Source organism: Ambystoma mexicanum, chromosome 2q (assembly GCF_040938575.1).
Source record: "Ambystoma mexicanum isolate Mex_15411 chromosome 2q, UKY_AmexF1_1, whole genome shotgun sequence".
Taxonomy (NCBI): domain Eukaryota; kingdom Metazoa; phylum Chordata; class Amphibia; order Caudata; family Ambystomatidae; genus Ambystoma; species Ambystoma mexicanum.
Window position 1 is genome coordinate 727199192 of NC_090924.1, and position 14609 is coordinate 727213800.

The window sequence follows — 14609 nt, forward strand, 5'->3', positions numbered from 1 at the left end:
GCATTCCCCAACTACCACAAGGGCCTTGCCACAGTAAAGCAGGGCCAGTCCTTCTTCCCGTTCCAGTAGTCTTTTCCCAGCACTCCCAAATTGGCTACTGTTAAAAGGTCACATATGCATCCACTGATTACATCAAAGAATTCTGCATCTAACGCTAACAGCTCTGTTCAACAGTCCATACCAACCGTTAACACGCAGACTTCAAGTGTCCTGTAAATCAAAAGCACCTGCATGAGAAAGTACTGTAAAACGATCTATGAGTTCTGCATCCACATACATTGGCATTGCTACCCATCACCACGCCTCATAGGTATCACTACTTCTTTTACACTACATTTGCAACTGTGTTATAAGTTCGTTGGAACAGGGTCCCTGGCACTGATTCTCCATAAGGTACTCAAAATTCATACTGTTATTTCTCCCATCACCTACCATGAAATGGCCCCTATAGTGGTAGGTGCTGGCCAAGTTTTCCCCATAGCAGCCATTGTTATATTCCAACTGTTACTCTGTTCTATTGTTCCGTAAGTTTTACAATGCTTTCCCCCCATTAACACACCTCCTATCAAATTTCTAAAAATCACACACAAAAGGATCAGTCAGCGTAACCCAACAAACTAAGCCAGGTGCATACATTGCATGCATGACAACAGTTTCCTGCCACTTACATTTCACACTTCATAGATTACATTACTTAAAAAAGACCAAAATGTATGCGTGCATTGACAGCAGTAACATTCATAAATGCGCATAAAGAAATTAAAGACTGTAAACAATGGCTCCAGTCATGTAGCAAGCATATACATGCAGAGAAGTACATGCAAATGCACACACAAAAACATTCTGCTTTAAACTTTGTACATCTTTCCGCACCTTTTTGTCATCCTTCCCCAATGCAAAGTACTCCATTTTGAAAGTAAATAGTCCTACACTAATACACACACGTGTTCAATAAGACGTCATAAAATGCACTCCCAAATAACCCACCTACCCCTTAACAAACATTCTTATGCTCCCAAGTCCCCTTTGATGTTGTCACCCATCCATTTATACACACACACTTTCTCTTCCTGCCAAAACATCCCCCTATAGTTTTAAAGAATGTATTGTACAAATGTAAGCACTATGCCATTAGCCAACATACTTTCTTAACATCTTCTTATACAGGTGCAGTACCCACCTCTGTCCGGAAAACCACTGGTGTGTGCACTTCAAAACACAACCTGCAATAAACCTACTCTCAACAAGTAACAAAGTACAATACCATCATAGGGCCTCATTATGACCACGGCGCTAAGTTTTTAACGGTGCCGTAAAAGGCTGTGGCGCCGTTAAACACCTAGCGCCTAATTACGAGGTCCCTTTGCGGGACCCGACCTTAACTGCTGGTTTTACCAGCCGTAAAAGTAGGGACCGGCAAAGGGACATTGGTGATAATTACGGTACTGCAACTTGCTGTACCGTAATTAGCGCCTTCCCCATTCCCATTGAGCCCTATGGGGCAAAAATGGGAATGGGGAAGGGCCATGGCAGCATGGGGAATTACCGCCCACTCAACCTCGGAATGGGGTGGTAATTCCCCATTCCGCCATGGCGGACTCCGGCATGGCACATGGTGCTAATAGCACCATGGTTTAGCGCCGGAGTCCTAATGAGGCCTATAGTGTTGTACGTCTTACTAGAAGAGTGCACTAATGTTGTATTGTAGCACATAGATTTGCGGTAGTCGACCAGTATGTACTTAATTGTTACTCATGACACCTCTACAGGTGCTCAGTGTTTATGTCGCCACCATTAGACTAATCCACAAGATACTGTCCCCAACCGAAAAGTAGAGGCCATTACACTGTGACACACTTCCATTTATATGCCTACACTCCTATTGACCCACACATGCACATTGCACGCATATACATTTGAAAATCTGCACACCCACACTTCCCTTTCTTTGCCAACAGCTACTACACAGGGCCTACCAAACTGCAATTCCGTAGAAAGCAATGAAGAAATAGAGCCACGCAACCTAAAAACATAGAAAGACGCCATCCACTGCAAGCAGAACTTCTACAGAAAGATGAAAGAGAAGAGCTAATCCAGTCATTAAGGAAAACGGATGCATCTACCAGTGAAGAAAGTGTAGGTCATCTGTCAAAATGTGAGAATGAAAAGAAAAGCACTAAAAACAGTGCAACGGGTACTGTAACCACAAGCAAGCATTACAAAAAATGTTCCACCACAGAATCCTTCAGAACCTTATAAATAGAGGGCAGAAATCACGCGCAACCCTCAAAACCTACCACAGAAAAGTAATCCTGGAAGCTCTTGTAGACAGTGAAATGATCGTGAAATGGAAATTGTTTATAGCAATTTTGAACAGAATGAAACCACTAACAACATTAATTGGTAAATTGCAAGCACTACTTCGAAACAAACACAATATCAGCATTGTACATGTTTTCATTTCTAATCCTTAAACATGCGTCGGAGGCGGCCGTTCTAGACGGTGCGGCCTGACGTGTATCCCGAATTCGAGGGTCCCTTCCTCTAAACGCCAAAACTGCAAAGGCACTGCTCTGAGACCTGGTGCAATGCATGGAACCTCTCGGCCTCTTGGGCATCGGCCTGCCGACCGAGGTGTCTCGTGACGGCATCAGTACAGCCTGGTATTTGGCTGGTGTCAGGTTAGTGGCTGTGCTAGGGTCTAGGCTGCTTTTGGGGTGCGGAGGGCTCGGTGTTGTGCCTGCGTGCGCCCGCCCCTCACGCTGCAATTACCTGGCAAGCTGTATCAGCATTACCTGTCGTGCCTATACGCCCCCTGTGGTGATTCCCACAGGCTGCCTGCAGTTATCTGGCGTAGCAGTCTATTAGAGGGCTATATCCATACAGTATGAACATTGAGCTCATAGACCAGCCCCCTCAGCCTGAAGTTATAGACAAAGCGAATCCCCATAGAAGTGGCAGCTGTATATCAGATGTTTTAGCACTGAGTGCTTTAAAAAGGCAAAAGCTCCAAAAAAAAACACCTCATGCTTACCAATCTCATGCTCGGCAATAAAGCTTGCAAGCATGATTACAATCTTCTAATGCTACCTGCCCTGCGGCAGTGGTGCTGGACCAACTTGAAGTCTATGGGAGTACTTCTGGGGCGGTAGCAGCCAAGGAGCCTTACAATCTAAAAAGTTATTTGCCTCTGGGTGCCGAAGCTAGATCTGTTACATTAAACAAAATGCTGAACACGGTATGTAAAGGGCATAGGGATTGTAATGTCAGCGAATTAGGGCCTTCAAAGTCATCAGATAACTGGCTGCTGTTTAAAAAAGGTATGCAGCAAGATTTCTCTGCTTGTGGAGGATTTTCAAGCATGGGTGACCTCCATTAGTTCCATTGTGCTTATCGCCCATTGGGTAAATGATCAAAAGTTGGGACATAAAGAACATCATAGACTGGATAAGTCCTCTGAAACCCCCCTCTTTCAAAGTGGGCTTCATCAAGGCTATCAACAAACCTTAGTGAGGCTCCTTTCAAAGATCGATCATTGCAGGTTAGGGTAGTGCACACTAATCCGGACACAGGGGGTACTGCGTTGGGGGAGAATATCCTGAGCCCAGCTTAACCAGCGTTATCTCCGGTCCCTCCATTACCCAAAGATATCCGCCAAAGAAAATCTACAATGGCCAAAATTGAGGATCCTAATATAAGGAGCTTTGTCTTGGACCCCAGAAACTTTATCATTACAAATGTTGATAAGCCCAGGGAATATAAATCCAGGGAACCATTGAAGAATTACATTCTCTCTTGGCTCAATCGAAGAGTGGGGTCCAACTCTATCAGAATGCAGGATCTGAAGGTCCTCCGAAGGATACAGTTAAACAACGAGTGTTCCACTGATAACACTGACTGCATTGTTGTTGGATGTGGCCATAGTTCTCTACCTTTGTTTTTAAATAGAATGAAAAATCTGGACATCAATTCTCCTTCCAAGTTAAGAATTGCTCTAAACTGATCTGTCTAACAGTTAAGGATATTGCTGTATACATGCTGTGTTGTTGTCTTCTTATGTGGCCATTTTGTTAATTGTTTATGTACTATAGACTTCCTGTTTTTCTTTAAGTCACTTATGTATTTTGTAATAGTTTGTATGTCGGCGCTCTTAAGCCTCAGGGTCAGTGATGTGCGGTATAAATACATTTCATTCATTCTTTCATTCATTCAGTCATAGATATCTTTGGCCACGTCTGTACAGGTGAGTGGAGTCACACCACCAACACAGAGCCCTATTTCAATGAAGAATCATACAAACAAGAACAAACAATCCAAATTGCCTTAAATCGGAGTGGACGAGGGTATGAAAAGATACATAATACAATAATGGAAGAAGAAACACTGCTTTCAGAAATATCCCCATCAAACTTAGATGTCACTCTCCATTCCACCAAACCAACACGCCTCACCTTCAAATGGCATTGCACATCAATGTGTAACGTTCACCAATGCTTAATCAAATCTTTGCAGCAATTCCTCAATCAGTATGTCAACGGTAACAATAAAAGAAAAATACAACAAACTATGGACTCCTGTCCAGCGCGCAACTACAAAGGAATACAAGGACATTCCTTAGCCTGTATTTCTGGACCTGCTTGCAAAAGCACCTTCCACTGTATCAAAATGTTAGCAACCCACCATTCAACAGTCAGAAATCTAGTTTACAAACTGTAATATGCAAAAAGTCCAGTTTTAGCAATGCAACATTTAAATTATATTCTCCTACACGGTACAGCCAAACAAGTGCTCAAAGAAATAGAGCACATCCAAAGGAAATATTGTGGAACTGAAGAACACTTACAAACTCCAGCATTTTCAGACAACAGTACTGACAACATTGCAGCTATCAACTTTTTATATCACACATACAGAAAAGAAATGCAAAAGTTCAAAAGCACATCTGCTGAAATGCCAAACTAAGTATGTGTGTGTTGTCATAGAACTTTCTATAGAAATAGCACCAAAACTATAGATATAATGCAGAAAATAGAAGGCAATGAGGAATCCCAATGGTTTCAATTAGCTCTGTACGTTATAGCAGAAAACAAATACAAACTTACGAACACCTCCATACTGTGCACATACTGCACTGCAAAACTTGACAATAACCAAAGGCCTTCACGGACAATTAGTAATAATTTGGAAGTATTTCCACTGCCAAACGCACTGCAGTAGCTTAACTTGTATGAGAGCATTATAATCCAAACAGTGCACCCATTGCAAGCAATAATACAACTTCAACCGAATTACTGAGAGGCATTTGTGGGAAAGTAGTTTATTTACCATTAGATCTGAAAGAAAATGTAGACACTAGTGCAAAGATCAATAGAAGAATCTTTGATTATCCTGGTAAATGGTGTACCTACAAAAGACAAAACAATTTGGCAGCAACTAGTGGACTTAAGCAAAGTTATGGAAGCCCTGCAATACCTTAAACAAAACAATGAATACTACAAGGAAATAAACATTGAAGAAAACCTAAGAGAAACAACCGAAATAATTCAGGACTCCTCAACAACTGGCCAATTTGAATGTCTAGATCCTAGGGCAGCCTCCAATATTTTAGACCACTGTACAATTCACCCACTGCACTCCAAAGACACCATAGACGATGCGCTAGAAACATATCAAATGCAGCAAGCCAAAGTAGTGGCAATCAATATATGGGAAAAAAGTGTAGAAGCACGAGCCTTTCCTCTACTCTTCCTGACTGGAAAAGGTGGAAGATATGATGAACGATGCACAAAAATAACAGCATAAGAATACCGCTGTTAATTAATGTATTCTGAAGACCCTAGATTTAGACAGACGTGGAGTACATATTCCACCTCCTCTTTGAAAGTGAACTGACAATGATGACAATGCTATGTCCTGGAATTGCCCACACATTGAAAACAGGTTCCCATTTTCAAAAACCATGTCTGCTACACAACTACTTCAAAAGGTGCAAGAGAAGGATGAAGTTTTATAGTCAAGTATTACAAATCACTTGGCAAACATTCCTGGTATGAAGAAGTACTGGTTCTGACGACACTCAGATGTACAGTGTATGCTACGCAACCTTGGCCCATCCACCTGGTTTGTCACTTTAAGTTGTGCAGAGTATGCACTTTCCTACGCATAGCAAACAAAAACAAATCAGGTGTAGACATGAAAACACCAGGAGAACTTTGCTCTCTTGATCCATTAAATGTTTCACGGTTCTTCCTTCATCGCTTCCTTGCAATGCTGCACTTCAATTGCAGTAAAGCACTTCCTCCCCTCGGAGAAGTGGAACACTTCTTTTCGAGAAAAGAATATCAAGCCAGAGGAGAACCACACATCCACATACTTTGTGGATTAAAAATGTTCCTACATTTGGTGAGGAGAGTGATGAAACTCTTTTGCAGTTCATTCACAAAGTGTCACTTACGAAATCCCGTTAGAAAGTACACATAGTGACCTACATGCAACCATTTTGCAGTTCCAAAGACACAAGTGTGGCAAGTATTTTTGGCTCAAATATAAAAACAGAGGCAAATACTACACCAAATGCTGCTTTGTTTTCCCTAGACCAATTTCTACTACAGGGCAAGTAAACAGCTTCATGTCTTCAGTTCGATACATTGTGAAAGGGAAATCTCCTAAGAACACATACTGCATAAAAAGGAGCGAAGCATCAAAGTACATCAATGATTACAGTGCAACAATTGCCCTCCTATGGAATGCTAATGTTGATGTACAGTACATTGCAGACAATTCCACTGCACTATATGTTACAGCCTACTTAACCAAAGCAGAGAAAACAGAGCTCAAAGACCTGTAGGATGACATAATCTGACAAAACACTAGCACAAAAATTGTACAGCTTTGACATAAAAATGCTGTCCCATAGAGAATGTGGCTCCTATGAAGCCACAGACCATTTAACCGGCACCGGCTTATATGGGAAATCTGAAAAAACAGTGTGCCTAAGCCTTGTTCCTGCTGCATCCAGAAATAGTACTGAAATTGTACGGACACATACAAACAATAGCGAAAAATGATCTCCACAGCCAGGATATTATGAAGAAGAACTTATTGGACACATACTACCCGAACAGGAGTGTAACTTTGGAAGCCTTGTGCCTGTACCAGATAGCCCAAAATTTTGCATACAAAAATAACATTAAACCAGATGAGAAAAAAGGTAGAATACAGAGTGGAAAGTTGTGAAGGCAGCCTGGTGAAACTTAACAAACGCAGCCTAATTAATCATATGAAATTGACATTAAAAACTCAACACAAAGAAATGTACTACATGGATCTACTTCAACATTTCAAACCATGGAGTGAAGACAAAGATTTATTAGCCACCATTGCCTCCTATGAAGATGCATTCAATGCAAGCGAAAGTACAATTACAGATGAAAACTTTACATGGTACAAAACTATATTGGACAATGAACGCCAACAAGAAGAAGAACGTCAAGCACAACTAAATGTAGACACTTCTGAGAGCAGTGAACCTTCTGTAACAGGCAGCCAAGAACCAATTGGACAGCCACTCATAGCAAATGAGGCAGAATTAGCCATGACAGAAGTAACCACCATGTTTCAGGGTGAGCAGTCTCCAGAAGAGTTGGCTGTACTGAAATCCCAACTAAACAATGAGCAGCATCCAATTTTTCTAGAAGTAAGTAAAAAAATTGAATATGGTATACAGCATGAAAGTAAAACTTGTACCTGTGACAACTACAAACCTGTACTGCTGTATGTAAGTGGTGAAGCTGGGTCTGGGAAAACATTCTTAATAAAAATGATCAGTAAATACCTACAACAATTAACAAATAACAACGTTTCAGCTGTTGTAACCGCCCCTACAGGGTTGGCTGCCTTAATCATAGGTGGAGTCACTCTACAACAATTGCTACTCCTTCCAGTAGAACACCAAAACAAATTAGAGTACTATAAACTTTCAGCAGAATCTGCTATGGAGCTACGCAGATTTTTGAAACAAATGAAAATGCTTCTAATAGATGAGGTGAGCATGGTCTCCAACCTAATATTGGCATTGATTCACCTTAGATTGCAAGAGGTCTTCAAAACAGACTACGAATAACTTTTTGGAGGAAAACATGTCATTGTTTTCGGAGATCTCCTTCAATTAACACCAGTGAAAGGTGAACCTATCTTCAAAACTTTAGGACACAAAGTGTGCCATGATGTCTTGGAAGCATTGGGAATGTAAATCTCTGGCTGGCAACATTTCCAATACAGAGAACTAACTCAAAACATGCGTCAGTCTGCAGACCTCACCTACGCCAACATTTTAAAAAACATAGGGATTGGTGTACTATCAAAGGAGTCGCAGTCTACCCTCAATACTAAACGCATTCATGAGCTGTACGAGCATAACACATGTGCTGTTGATGTCATGGAACAATTAGTGCACAAAAATGTCACCTTTATGTCCTTATGCCAACTCTAGCAAGCTGTGCACAATTCAATGCAACAATGCTGAAAAAAGAAAAACAACCAGTAGTGGAAATTCATGCCACAGACAAACTGGATGTACACTGTATGACAATACCTATGTGTCAACAAGCCACAGCACGACTAAATACCTTACAAAACTCTATCTCCAACACAGCTGGTTTGGAGAAAATCTTAACATTATTTGTGAACTGTAGATTAATGCTGAAGCATAATCCTGACGTAGAGCAAGGCTTAGTTAATGGAGCGCTTGGTACAGTTGTTGGCTTCCAGACATATCCACCGGACAACAACATTCAGTTTGTGAACATTGAGTTTGACAAACTTTCAGAAGTTAAAAAGATAGGACGCACAACGGCGTGATTCCTTCTTTTCAAAGACATGTATGTACGCAGAGAACAGTTTTCTCTGTTGCTAGCTTATGCAGAAACTATTCATAAATCGCAAGGTCTAACCTTAGATCAAGCATTGATTGATATTGGCAGCACAGTCATTAAAGAAGGCATGATTTGCGTAGCACTGTCACTGCTACGTACAGTGGAAGGACTGTAAATAGTGAATTTGGATGCAACTGCAGTCAGTGCACACATTCCTTGCATCATAGAGTACAATAGACTACATGCACTGTACACACCCCGTCTCAAAATGTACCCTGTTCCTCAAAAACCCAAAGATTTGAAAAGAAGGCTCATTCAATCAGAAGTTGTAAATGATTTGGCAACAGTACCAACAAAGACATTGAAATCAACTCATACTACATCAACTACCAAAAGCACAGACAAAAGGAGTAAAAAAGACAAGACATACCCAACTCCACACACAAAAAAAAGTGCCTCTTCAAAGAAAACATGTACCCTTCCATCAAAGTACTCAGACACAAAAGTACCTGGTCTATTCAAATTTTCCAATACAACAGGTGTTAATTGCTATGCAAATGTAACAATTAATGTTCTATTACAAATGCCAGCAATTATTTAAAACATTTATTTACATGGCGCAGACCAGTTGTGCTGGCAAATGCTCGTCCTTCACAGAAATGCAGTAAGTAATCCTGACAACATTTACAGTGTCTCAGGAATAAGGCAAGAATTGGACTACTTTGCTGGAATGGTGAAATTTACTTTAAACCGACAAGAAGACCCACAGGAATTTCTAATGTACTTACTACAAATACTGGAAAGGAAAAATATACTCATACATGAATTCTTTCATATTTCCTATATGTGGAAACATATATGCATGTCATTCAGGAACAAATCCCTAACAAATGCTTTGTGTATGTAGCAATATCTAACTGTACCTCCATTCCATTTCAGAAACTGGTGCAAAATGCAAACCACAGCCTATTGTGTATGTCGTGCAATTCTGACAATCGTTTGACACTACGTATACACTCAAATAGTCAATATGTAATATTAATGCTCTTAAGATAGAACGTCAATGGAACCAAAAACAACTGCAAATGTACTGCCTTCACAGACAGACAGGTATCACTTGGGAAGAAAACCTTCACAACAGTAGCCATAATCTACCACACAGGCGACACAACCAGTGCAGGCCATTATACTGCATACATAAAGAAAGAAATGGTCATGGTGGGATTGCAAGGATACTTCCATCATTCCAAAGCAGAGATTACCTGTGAATCTTGCAAATGCCTACTTAATATTCTTGAAGTCAAAATGTAGTCATTGATGTACAAACCTACTATACCTTACTCCCCAGCATCAACCAGTACTTTTGTAATTGCACAAATAAAATGTCCTTCCACACTGTCGACCTAAAGCAATTTAGCATACAGCAAGCACTGAAGAAATGCAATAAATTGTGTGTTGGACAATTTTATCCCCAATGAACCCAATGATTATACTCACACAAACAATAAGTCTACACAAATCACAGTAGCAGTATTTTCCACAGGATACGTAAAAGGGAAAGTACTAAGTCTGAGGGTTCAAAACTATCCGCAGTAACCTCTGAAACCAACAAGTACGCATGAGTCACCAGCTCTCTAAGAATACTCATACAACTGCAAGACATATGGCACTATCACTACGTAAACACATAATAGTAGACTACCAATTCAGAATGTACACAGATGTGAAAGTAGCAACAGGAATGCACAAGCTTGTAAACACACCCTTTAGGAAAGGGGCACTGTAAACAGTTAGAATATGCTCCCTGGTATCTAACTGCAACCAGAATACTACAATGCTATTTGCAGCATTAAAACGACCCAACTGAACCTTCAACAACGACTGTGCTACAAACATATCCTGAAACACTTCCAAAGTATGAGCAGTTACAGTACGCCAACATGTACGTAACTACAGTCATAATTCTGCAGTAGCACAGTACAATGCCACAATACTTGCAAACCACCAGCAGCAACCAAACACATAAAGAAACAGTGCTACAAAAAGGAAGCAGGTAAACATTTACAAAACACCAACTGCAATACAACGCTACCCATCCTACTAACATGTATAGGCCAGAAATCATAAACCATTACATTTCCTCCTACTCCATGAGTACACCTTATAATGTGCTGTAACCACTCCAAATGTTACTGTAATTTATTGTGCATCATAGCAGCAAAGAAATTTGGAAGTTTTTTTTTTAATCCAGCATGGATTTTATTTCCCCACAGACCCAATGATTCTGCAAAGAACCACAGGAACTGCGCTCATTGTACAGTTCACTTGTTGAAAGCATTTTACTTATGAAGTACTAGTTATGAGGGTCCACAAAGTAAATAAACATATGCAATGTGGTGGACTGCAAAGTAACGAAATACCTACGCTAACATGTTCTGTTCTCTTTTTCCACAGATAATGCAGCAACGATTACTACAACATTTCACATTCCATATACAAAAAAAACAGCACATTCCCTACCCAATCCAAAACAGTTAGCATGCAGTTATTGGTATCATACTTCTCTACAATGTCCACAGTGCAATGTGTGCAATTATTTCTGCAATGCACATAGCAATGCCACCTATATTACACTACGCAGCTTGTGCCTACGCCCTACATGCCTCACTACACCCAGTGCAGTATAGGGGCTCCAGCCATGCACTCGATATTGTAGACCCTGCCCACAACTGCTTCTGTACTATACAACTATGCATACAAACATCTATCCACGTACCAGAAACCCCACACATAACACAGCCACCTACTCCTTAGCCACAGCAGTTGACATTGCCTGCCATTTCTTCCACACAATAGATAACCTGTTTCCTACATACACTGTTCACCTAAGTCTATAATAAGTGGACACACTGAATGCACTACACTACAGTAACCTATCCGATAATCTGCACAATCACAACAATGCAAATTGATCAATGCGTCCATATATCTTACGTATCTGTCCTAACTGCTGCAATATTTGGCTCCTCCCATTCCACTGGCAGCATTTACGCCATTAGGTTATCTTCATTGTTATGTTTACCATTTAAAAAAGAAGGTATCCAACACATATTTCACTGCAGCACATGGTACATAGCTTGGCAGCCATATTTCAAACACGGCATTACTCCTTACATTTTTAAACTTCTGTTTCCCTTTCTTATTGTATAATGGGAACAGCATTTGAAAACTATAACCGTTTGACAATGTTTGAAGGACGTACATAGTAATTCCTTTTCTTTGATCAAAGATAGCCTCAAACATGTTCATGCTGCAAGACACCAAGCTGCATATGAAGGCCCAGCCACTCACGTATGCTGAGGCAGCGAACACACAGTCTGCCATCGTCCACCGTTGCCTCGTAACACACTGCACATATAAATGTTCCTTAGGGACTGTAAAACCACAGTTTATGTATGTTGCCATCTGTGCATTCAGGGCAGCATGTGTACGGCACCATCATCTCTACTTATACGTCGTACTACCTTCAATGTAATTACACTACCAACATTCAGAAATGCATGCTACAATCGAAACACATTGCCGGCTGAATCCTTTTTTTTTTCAAGCATTATCTCCTGAAAGCGAAACCTAACATACCTCTCCTTCATCAGACCAAATGATCATTGTATAACAGCCTTGAGTGGGAAGCATGATTAGCTCCAAGGTCAGACATTGTATGGAATTGTAGAAAAAAAGGATACAATACTTACAGTGCAGTTGCTCTGCCCATGTGCCCCAAAGGTAGTCTGCAATGATTCCATACGCCATACACTGCAATTTGTCATCCACCCAATAAAAGCATGGAATGTGCCGAAGGTATGTACGTACAACTGTACATCACATGTGTATTAAAATGTATTAGGCTGCAAGCAAGTCTCTATGCATAATTATACATTTACTTTACCGCACACTTTCTCTGTGTGCATTGTAAGGAGGTTTGTGACGGCAGTAATCATGTGCCATTACAGTGGCATGTCTCCACCATTCCTTGTAAATTGCAACTGCGATTGTACTTCATTTTGTTGCCATTCTTCCCCAGCCCTTGTGATCTAGACATAAAGGACAAGACGAAAAGGGAACGCAATTCGTGCACTGAAACAGCACACCTTATACTCACTCGTGCAGTGCTACATTCCTTGTTTTGCCCTTACTATGCCCTTTCAAACAATTATGAGTTTTACTCACCCTCATTGTATTGAAAGTAAAAACAGCCACAGGTTCGCGCAACAGTCAACCAGCACACAAACACCAACAGCTCACATTTCAATGTTGCATTTTTTAGCAAACCAGCTCCTGCATTCTCCTGCAATACTCCCATGAGGGTTCTTTTTTATTTTTTTATTTGGACACACACATAGATTGTGCTGTGGGTCTAACAACACTCGCTAGCACTGTCATTTTTTGTAAAAAGTAAACACATGAAAGGCATGTCTGGTGGCAACGTTTCAAAGACATTTTTCTTGTGTGGAGCCGTACAATGACAGTGTCACCTAAAAAACAGAGAAAAAGGCAGAGTGTTAACATATGACACTACTCAATAATACACAGTACATGCTCCACAGGGAGCCACCTATTATGACATCCTTCCCGCAAACTCTTGTCCTGTACGCTGCCACTAATAATGGCTACTTACATCTATTCTTATTCCTCTTTCTTCTCAGATACCTTACACCTTACTGCGCATGCCACTCCTTCCACCGTCCAACAGATGGGTGGTGGACCAAGCATTGCAAGATTACCATAAGCAATGTGTTTTCCGTCATTGTTATCTTGGCCGTCCGATATGGGACTGTATGTCCATTTGCAGTTCCGGCAATACAAACCAACCTGCAAACGATTTTGCTCTAATGCATCCCAGAGGCCACAGCTGCTACCTTGTCTACCTTGCAAAAAAATGTGTTCTTCCACACAGCCGACCAAGGACCACAACCTAACACTTTCCCACTTTGCTAGATGACAAAAGAAGTACAGATGTGCACAGACGACACTGCACACTGGATTTTGTTTGCAAAATAAAAGACTGGTGATTGCAGCCACCGTACACATTCTCATGAACATTCTGTAGAAAAATAAAGCACTTGCAACAATTCACTGCGTTGTTCGTAAAGTATGGGAATGGTCTGGAACTGTACGCTCTGTGTGCACATGTCTGCTTTTGCTTTTGTTTATGTTGTTCCTTTCCGGAGCTAGGTGCTCACATGACAGAGTGCGCTATGCTTGGCATGCATGTAACGAGAATACCTGGAGTGCACGCCATGAGCAACGACTCTCCACAACCAAAGTTAGCTATGCCAGTGACTGTTGCGATGGTGTATGCCGCCCGCACGTCTAGGCAATGGAAGCGATTCACACATTACAATAGGAACGCCAACTGCGTTCATTGGCCATCTCAACAAGTACGCAAAAGTAAGCTACCAGTCAGATGGCCTGCCGTCCTGTTTATGGTGGGACTTAACGGCATTGATGATTTTGTCCGGTGCAAATGTATGTGGTTCGGTCTGTACCATATCCATACTTTAAATGTGTAATGCTTAGTAACTCGTGTCATGTCGCAATATCTTCCTTCATTCTCAAAGCACAGGGTATTATCAGGGGCATAGCATACCAAACACAAATGGTGGCATGTCAGTCTGTGAATGGCAACAAGTCCAATGACGTACACCATATGCAAGTGGAGGCACTTCACGCCACCTC

General features: G+C 41.1%; 1 long non-coding RNA gene across 2 annotated transcripts in view; it reads right to left on the reverse strand.

Moving 5' to 3' along the window:
- Positions 1-14609, reverse strand: part of LOC138569717 (uncharacterized) — a 691026-nt gene that overhangs the window by 199564 nt on the left and 476853 nt on the right. Inside the window, exon 3 of one of the 2 annotated variants that reach the window (XR_011303307.1) lies at positions 13214-13405. The exons of the other annotated variant lie outside the window; for it this stretch is intronic. This is a non-coding gene — a long non-coding RNA (uncharacterized lncRNA). Of the gene's footprint in view, positions 1-13213; positions 13406-14609 lie in introns of those variants that run through there. 2 annotated transcript variants of the gene reach the window in all.